The following is an 8,994-nucleotide window of genomic DNA, read 5'->3' as shown; positions in this document are numbered from 1 at the left end:
TGCCGGTGTTCTAACCCAAAGTGCTCGCTGCTGCGCTCGGCCTCGCTTCGGGGAGCAGAGGGCCGGTGGTGAACAGGGAGGAGGAGCCCCGGGGCCCCGAGTCACTGGGTCGGGCGAAGCCCCACCTCCTCCTCGGATCCGCCCTCTTCCTACCCAGAGCTTTCAACTGTGTCCAGCTCGGGGAGCCCGGGTCGTGGCCAGCGCGGCCAGATGAGCGGCGGTCCCGCGGCCCCTGGGCCTGGGGAGGGGAGCTTCAGTCCCTGACCGCCCGCTGCGCCCGCAGAGCCTGCATGCGAGCCGTCCCGCTCCGGGGCAGAGCCTCGGACTGCGCCTGCGAAGTGAGCCCGAGCTGGGCCCGGGGCAGCACCAGCGTGCGGAGCTGGAGAGCCGGCGGGTAAGGAAGCTGCGGACGAAGCTGGGGGACACGCCGCCGCTGGGCCCGGACCGAGCCACTTCGCTCGGACAGTCCGCTCGCTGGACAGAGCTTGATTAGGAACTGGAGGGAGATGGCGCTTTCTCCCGATCCTCGCCACGCCCTTGCGGGCTCCGGACTGGCTGGGTCCTATGCAGGGTGCTGCAGGGGGAGTGGGGGGCCCAGGGCACCGGGCTGTGGTATGTGCCAGAGGCTCATCCTGGTGTACAGGCGTGAGATTAGGGGCGAGCCTGGGACTTCCCCTTCAGAGGCGACGGGGCTGAGGAGCCTAACGGTGAAAGAGGACCGCATCAAGGCTTACTGTCACTTAAGTTTGCAATAATGATGGTTGGGTGGAAAGAAAGTGGGAGGGGATTTCACATCGCTTTAAGGATGGCTCCTTCCTGGGGAGGAACACTGGAATGGGGAGGGATAATGTTTGGGGAAATGGGCTGCAACAGATTGCATCTCCTGGAAAAAAAAAAACCCAGCTGCTTTTGTACGAGTAACCCCTTCAGATGGAAATGACGCTAAGGCTGTTCCTCATTTTTGTTCTTTTAAAGGACTTGCTCCCGGAACTGCGGTGCTGGCTGCAAAGTTTTGTCTCCCTTTTCAGAGACTTAACAAAAGCCTAATCTCTTGCTTTGCTGGGGCTCTTGAGACCGGCTGCTGTGCGAGAGCCCTAGAGAGACCGACATAAGGTGAGGGGAGGGGAGAAAAGGGGGAGGGTTGAATCGAGTGATTGCAGACTTAGAGTTTCTTTGTCTTTTTAGCAAGTTGAGGGGGTGGGTAGGGGAAAAGAGTCTATTGTAACAATATATGAGTGATATTTCTTAATGGTAGTGGATTAATGTTGAAATTGTAGTGGCTGCTGACATGATGAAAAAGCGTCTGTTTTATCACAACTACGGACTCCTGACTGAGTTGTAAACAAACAACTTTTAGTTTGATCTAGGAGCTGATTTGACTTTCTTGGGTATCAGAGAAGACTTCTAGCTTGGTAGAGTTCTGATATTCCTTCCCTTTTCTATCTAGCCATTATATTAAAAATAGCTATTAGCTATTAAAATAGACTAAGTTGGTATATGAAACTTCATTTTCTATTTTAAGTCATTTTATAAAACATTTTCAGGAGATATGGGATCAGCACACACCTTAGAGGTAATAACTAGGAGTGGAAGGAGAGAACAGAGGACAAAAATATACTATTTTTAATTACTGAGTAAAATCTTGAATCATCAGTTTTGAAAAACTGAAGTGTAATATGTTGCTGGAGGAAGGAAGATTTCATACTTTTATATGCTTAATTTATTTTCGGAGGCTTTAGAATTATCCTTTGGCCAAAGGACTGTATGATGAAAATGGTCACTGCTGAAAGAATTACTCTATTAAATTAATGGTCTGGTCTGAATCATTGTTACTGGACTTAAGTGCTGCTGAACCTCAATTAAGATAGAAATAAAATGATAAAGTCAATTGTTTATTTCTCTCTTTTAGCATTAAAAATTCTGAATTTAAACATTAAACAAAATTTGGATTTCTGTATATAGATTTTAGAACTTGAAACAATATTCTATAAATTAGGCTTTCCTTTTTAAAGTATATAAGAAATTCAACATAAAATTTACAAATTAAACTTCATAAAACAACTATTATATAAAAAATGCTTACTTCACTTGAAGTCATCTCTGTAGTAGCTGGTTGATGGAGTAGCTGAGATTGGAGTCAGGAAGATCCAAGTTCAAATCTAGCCTCAGACACTTAGTGGTTATGTGACAAATCACTTTCTTTTTGCTACAATTTTATCATTTGTATCATGGGAACTGTAGTAATAGCACCTATGTTCCATCATTGTTATGAGAATCAAATGAGATAATAATTATAAAGCACTTAGCATAGTTTGACACATAAGCACCATATAATTGTTTATTATTGTTATTATTATTATTATTATTATAGATTATGAGAATTACTTGAGATACAACTCAATTATTGAATTTAAAACTTCAAACAAACTATACATTGCATTATATTACTGACAGAAATATTTTAGTCTGATTATTCTGAAAAGGAAACTCACTGTTGTACATAAGTTGAAGTAATATCACTGTTTAAGATCACACCTTACTTCTCTCTCAAATCCATCAGCATAACTTTATAAATATTTGCCTATTTCCATTTGTTAGTCTGAAGAACTATTTTGCCTGGCTTAGCTTAGATAGATTGATTTCTTATCTGCATTTGAGAACCTTAGGGGGAATTTTGATAGTTGAAACCGAATTCTGGTAAATATTGCCTTGAAATAGAATGTCTATGAAAACTCTTATGCCATTAAAGCAAAAAGATAGCAAGCTTATCAGGAAGTCTGATAATATCTATAATATCCAGTTAGGATTTGTCAGAATCCTAATTTGTGTTGTTCATTAGCTATAGAAAACAAGGATTCTAATAGAGGTCAGGTCACCATATCCAAAAGAACAGATGCAGCATCAAACAGACTATTGAGTGAATAGGAGTGTGCATTGTAGACTTGGGAGAAAGGCAGTGCTAAGGTACAGAATTCCTCTCCTTTTAGAGGAATTGTAAATAGGTTAATGGGGATGATCCTAGACTTCTTGGAGGAGATTCAAATGTAAGAAGCCTGGAAAGGTAGGATGAATCCAGGTTGTGAAGAGATTTAATGTCAACTCGCTAAGTTTATATTTGATTCCAGAAATGATACGGAAATACTGGAACTCATCGATTTGTGGAGATAGGGAAGTGAGGGCCATGATCACATATGCTTTTACCCTTTATTTAAGCATTTTTAAGTTAGAAAAAAATTTCTTTTCTCTCCCTTCCAACTTCCCTAACATTGGAAAAAGAAAAAGAAAACTTGTAGCAAATATGCATAGTGAAGCAAAATAAATTCTCACATTAACTATGTCAAAAATATGTCTCATTTTTCATCTTGAATCTTATCACTTCTTTGTTTAGGAGATGTGGGAGCATACTACAAACCAATACTTTAGAAACATCAACTTGGTAATTGAGTGGAAGATGGATTGGATCTGAAATAGGGTTATGGCTTAGTAAATGGAGAGAAGGGAACTATATGCCATATGTTGTGATGGTAGAAGCAAGACTTAACATCAGATTGGTTATGTGATGTGAGTGTTAGTGAGGAAGCTAAGGATAACACTAAGATTTTCAGACTGGGAAGCTAGTGGTATCTTTTATAGTGCCATCTTCCTAAGGTCAAAGAGGTGGTAAAGTAAGATTTAAATTTTTTAAATTAATTAATTAATTTTGAATTTTACAATTTCCCCCCTAATCTTGCTTCACTCCCCCCACCTCCCACAGAAGGCAATCTGTTAGTCTTTACATTATTTCTGTGGTATACATTGATCTAAGTTGAATGTGATGAGAGAGAAATCATATCCTTAAGGAAAAAAATAAAGTATAAGGGATAGCACAATTACTTAATAAGATAATGGGTTTTTTGTTTATAAAAGAAAGATTTTATTTATTTTGAATTTTACAATTTTCCCCCTAATCTTGCTTCCCACCCCCCACAGGAGGCAGTCTGTTAATCTTTAAATTGATCTAAGTTGAATGTGATGAGAGAGAAATCATATCCTTAAGGAAAAAAAAATAAAGTAGCAAAATAGCAAAATTAAATAATAAGATTTTTTTTTAAATTAAAGGTAATAGTTTTTGGTCTTTTTTCAAACTCCACGATTCTTCGTCTGGATACAGATGGTATTCTCCATTGCAGATATACCCAAACTGAATCTGATTGTTGCACTGATGGAATGAGCAAGTCCATTAAGGTTGATCATCACCCCCATGTTGTTGTTAGGGTATATGTAAAGTAAGATTTTTAAAAAGGGCTTGTGAGTTATTTTGTTCCATATTTTAGACTTTAAGAGGAGGAAAAAATAAAGAGAAAAATATATCATAGAAAAAATGAAGATTGGGAGGAATTTAATATTTTCATTTAAATTATATATATATATATATATATATGAAAAGTATACAAATGTCAGGCAAACATTTCTTAATCTCTTATGTTCTTACATAATGCTAAGCACTAGAGATAAAATATGAAAAAGAAAAGGATGATATAATTTTAAAAATTTATATTACTGTTTTCTGTTTCTTACACTCTCATATTCATTCCAATCATCCCTCCTTCTCTTTCTCCCAGAGAGCCATCCTATATGACAAAATGTATTTCTTTTTCAGAAAGGAAAAAAAATCAGCACAAAAATATATTGAGAAATTATGAAAATGTTCAATGTGTAACACCTGAGGACTTCCCACTTCCTTGAAGGGGTAAGTTTGGGGAGGAGTGTTTTCTCATAACTCTTCATTTAAGTCTTGCCTAATCTTTATGATTTTGTTACATTTTCTTTTGATTTTTATAGTTGTTAAAACTTGAAAAATAACAAATCAGAAAAATACAGCTAAACACAAAAGTAGATATTCTGAAAATCAAAGAAGAGAGAAAGAACTGAAAATAAAAGCACATTGAATTGATAGATGATTTTAGGAACTAATTTAAAAAAACCCCCAGTAAATTAGATAACTTTTTTTTTTTAAGGAAAGGAAAAGCAAGTTACCACTGTCAAGGGATAAAAAGGACAACTTACAACAAATGAAGGTGTAAGTAAAGGAAATTATTAGAAACCATTTAATTCAATATTTTGCTAGAAAAAATAACTTAAATGAAATAAATGAATATTTACAAAAACATGAAAAACTTATATAATTAGAGTGAAAGATAATTTAAATCATATAGTATTAGAAAAAGAAATTGAAAGGCAAATGAACTACCAAAGAAAAACATCACTGGTCCAAATGGATTAAAATCGAATCTTATCAAACCTTCAAAGAAAAATTCATTCTAACATTATATAAATTGTTTGTAAAAATAGGGAAGGAGGGTATCCTATGGAAAACTTGCATATTTTATCCATCTCTGACAGAAAGGAGGGTAATATACTTTCTTTTAATAGAGCCTCTGCAGATATGATTGCTCAATGTTTTGATTAAAACCCTTAAGTCTTGCAAAAGCATTTTCTTTAGTATTCTTGTCTTTGTATAAATTGTTCTGGTTTCTTGTCTCTTCACTCTGCATTGATTTTTATTCTCCAATTTAAAATTCTCTGAATTAAATCTCTTATATAATAATCATTATATTTATATATAACAGCTTGTTCCCAGTTACCTGAGGCAATTTAAATACTCCTTTAGAATTTAGACTTTTTCCCTCTTCCTTGTCCCATTTTAATCTTCTTTTAAAATCACAAAGTTTATTTTGGTTTTGATTGTTCTTTTCATATATTATACATTCTTCCTAACTCCTGTTCCCAATTACAACTTGTTTTCTTACTGAATCCGACATATTTAAACACAAATTTTGTCTATTCTCCTTATTCTATTTCATATAAGAGTGAGGTTTGTCTTGTGCCAGTTCTCTCTTTTCTTCAATGTTTCTGTATTTTTCTTGCACACTTCAATTATGAAAAAAGAAAACTTTCTTTCTACTTCACTGTGTATTCCTCCTTTGACTATCCTTTCATTTTCTCTTTTCATTTCCTCAGATCTAAACCAATCCCACTCTACTTTTCTTATTTATCTCCCTCAATATTTTTAGATGTTAATATTTCAAGAAAGTTTTCTTTTTTATTAGAATGTTAGCAATTTATATTAATGATCAGAGAAGCTAAATCTTTCACAGTTGATTGTCATTAAAACACTGATGTTAATGTATATGAAGTTTTTCTACTTCACTCACTTCATTTTATAGCAGTTGTCTTCTTATGTTTTTCTGAAACCACGCTCTTCATCATTTCTTATAGCACCAAAGTATCTTATCACAATCACATATTACAACTTGTTTAGTCATTCCCCAATTCATGAGCATTCCCTCAGTATTCCAGTTTTTTTTTTTGCTGCCACAAAAAGAACTGCTATATATTTTTGAATATAGGGATTCTTTTCCTTTTCCTTTGATCTCTTTAGGATACATACACATATATATATATATCCCCTCTTGCATTTGTCATTTTACTTTTCTATTATGTTAACCAATCTAATGATGGTATCTCAGAGTTGTTTTATTTTTTTATTTCTCTAATTATTAGTGATTTTATGAATTTTATATGACCATATAACTTTGTTTTCTTCTTCTGAAAACAACCTATTCATATTCTTTGACCATTTATCTTTTGGAAAATGGTGCTTATTTGTATAAATTCAACTCAATTTGCTATATATTTGAGAAACGAGACTTTTGTCAGAGAAAATTGCTAAATTCCCCCATCCGCCAATTTTGGCTGCACTAGTTTTGTGTGTACAAAATATTTTTATTTCATAAAATCAAATTGTTTATTTTTTAATATTTTTTATCTCTTATTTGTCATGCACTTTTAATTATATTTTTCCTCTTATCCCCTAATTTGCTTATTTTGTATACAGTGTGAGATGTTCTTTGCATATTCTTTGCCAGACTTGTTTCCAGTTTTCCCAATACTGTCAAAAAATGTGAAGAGTGTTTTGTAATTTTGTTCATATATTTTTATGCATCTTGGCAGATATTTTATTGACAAATAAATATTTGGCAAGTATTTTATGCTCTCTATGATTACTTTAAAAGGATTTTCTCTCTTATCATTGATAACATATAGAAATACTGGTTATTTTTGTGGGCTTATTTTACATCCCACAACTTTGTTAAAGTTGTTATTTGTTTCAGCTAGTTTTTTAAGTTGATTCTCTAGAATTCTTTCCGCATAATACCATATCATCTACAAAAGAAGGTAATATTTTTCTTTCATTGCTTATTCCTCTTCCTTCAATTTCTTTTTTTTTAGTCTTATTGCTGTTGCTAAATTTTCTAGTATGATTTTTTTTTGTTTTTTTTGCAGGGCAATGGGTGATTTGCCCAAGGTCACACAGCTAGGTAATTATTAAATGTCTGAGATTGGATATGAACTCAGGTCCTTCTGACTCCAAGGCCAGTACTATGCCACCTAGCTGCCCTCTAGTATGATTTTGATTAAAAATGAACATCTATGCTTCAGTGTGGTCTAATTGGAAAGGCTTCCAGGTTATTCTTATTACAAATAATTCTGACTCTTGATATATATAATATATATATGTCATTTTAAGATGAGTTCTATTGATTCTTCTGCCTTCTAGTACTTTAATTGAATGAGTGTTGTATTTTGACCAAAGTTTTTCTGAGTCTATTTATATAACCATATGATTTAAAATAGTTTTTATTATTGATATGATCAATTAAGCTTATATTGCTAATAAGCTAATAATTTAAGCCCTGCATTTGTAGAAATGCAACCTGGTTAATGTGTATGATCTTTGTGATATACTACTATAATCTCCTTGCTAGTAGTTTATTTAAAATTTTTGTATCACTATTCAATAGGAAAATTAATCTATAGCTTTCTTTGTTTTTGCTGCCCTGGTTTAGAAATCATAACCATATTTGTGTTATAAAAGGGGTTTGGCAGGACTCTTTTACCTATTTTTTCAAGCAGTTTATATAGCATTGCAATCAATTATTTTTTAATGTTTAGTAGAATTCATTTATAAAATACCTTTTTTAATAATAATAATACCTTTCTTTTGATATTCTATTTTTCTATTAATCTAGGCATTTCTTATTTTTTTAAATATTCTTCCATTTCACTTAAATTGTTGAATTTATTGACATATAACTAGGCAAAAGAACTACTAATAATTGCTTTGATTTCATCTCATTAGTGGTAATTCATCTGTATCATCTTAGATACTAGCGATTTGATTTTTTTACTCTTTTCATTTGAAAAATCATATTAAACAATGATTTCTCCATTTTATAGATTTTTTTCATAAAACTAACTCCTAGTTTTATTTAGTTATTCAATGATTTTCTTGCACTCAGTTTTATGAATCTCACCTTTAATTTTTAACATCTCTAATTTGGTGTTTACTTGGGAAATAAATTCTTTTGGCCTTAAAAAAAATTAAGGCAATGGGGTTAAGTGACTTCCCCTGGGTTATACATCTAGGCAATTATTTAGTGTCTGAGGCCAGATTTGAACTCAGTTACTGCTGACTCCAGGACTGGTGATCCATCCACTGCTCCACCTAGCTGCTCCCTTTTTAATTGTGTACCCAGTTCATTGGTCTGTTTTTTATTTTATTGATATAAGTACATAGAGATATAAATTTTCCTCTGATTTCTGTATTTACTGCATGCTATAGGCTTTGATATATTTTCTTATTATTGTTATTCTCTTTAATGAAATTATTAATTGTTTTTATGTTTTATTCTCTAATTGACTCATTCTTTAAGAATAAATTATTTTGTCTTCTATTAATTTTTAATCTGTGTTTCCATGAATATACATTTTATTGCATTGTGATCTGCAAAGAATGCACTTAATAGTTCTGCTTTTCTTCATTTGGTTATAAAGTTTTCTTGCACTAACATATGATCAATATTTATAAAGCTAATGTAACACTAAGAAAAAGTTGTATTTATTTCTGTTCTCATTCAGTTCTCTCCAGATATCTATACTATCTCTCTTACC

At 33.7% G+C, this 8,994-nt stretch overlaps 1 protein-coding gene across 1 annotated transcript in view; it reads left to right on the top strand.

Annotated features, from left to right (window-relative positions):
• The first annotated feature begins 288 nt into the window (after positions 1-288).
• Positions 289-8,994, top strand: part of NIN (ninein) — a 422,635-nt gene continuing 413,929 nt past the window's right edge. The window contains 5 exon segments of the mRNA XM_074236002.1: positions 289-394; positions 976-1,113; positions 4,640-4,729; positions 4,998-5,059; positions 7,327-7,361. The gene's annotated coding sequence lies outside the window, so the exon portion shown is untranslated.

This window comes from Macrotis lagotis, chromosome 4, assembly GCF_037893015.1.
Source record: "Macrotis lagotis isolate mMagLag1 chromosome 4, bilby.v1.9.chrom.fasta, whole genome shotgun sequence".
NCBI classification, from domain to species: domain Eukaryota; kingdom Metazoa; phylum Chordata; class Mammalia; order Peramelemorphia; family Peramelidae; genus Macrotis; species Macrotis lagotis.
The sequence above is the reverse complement of the archived record's forward strand: the minus strand, read 5'-3'. Positions and strand labels throughout refer to the sequence as shown.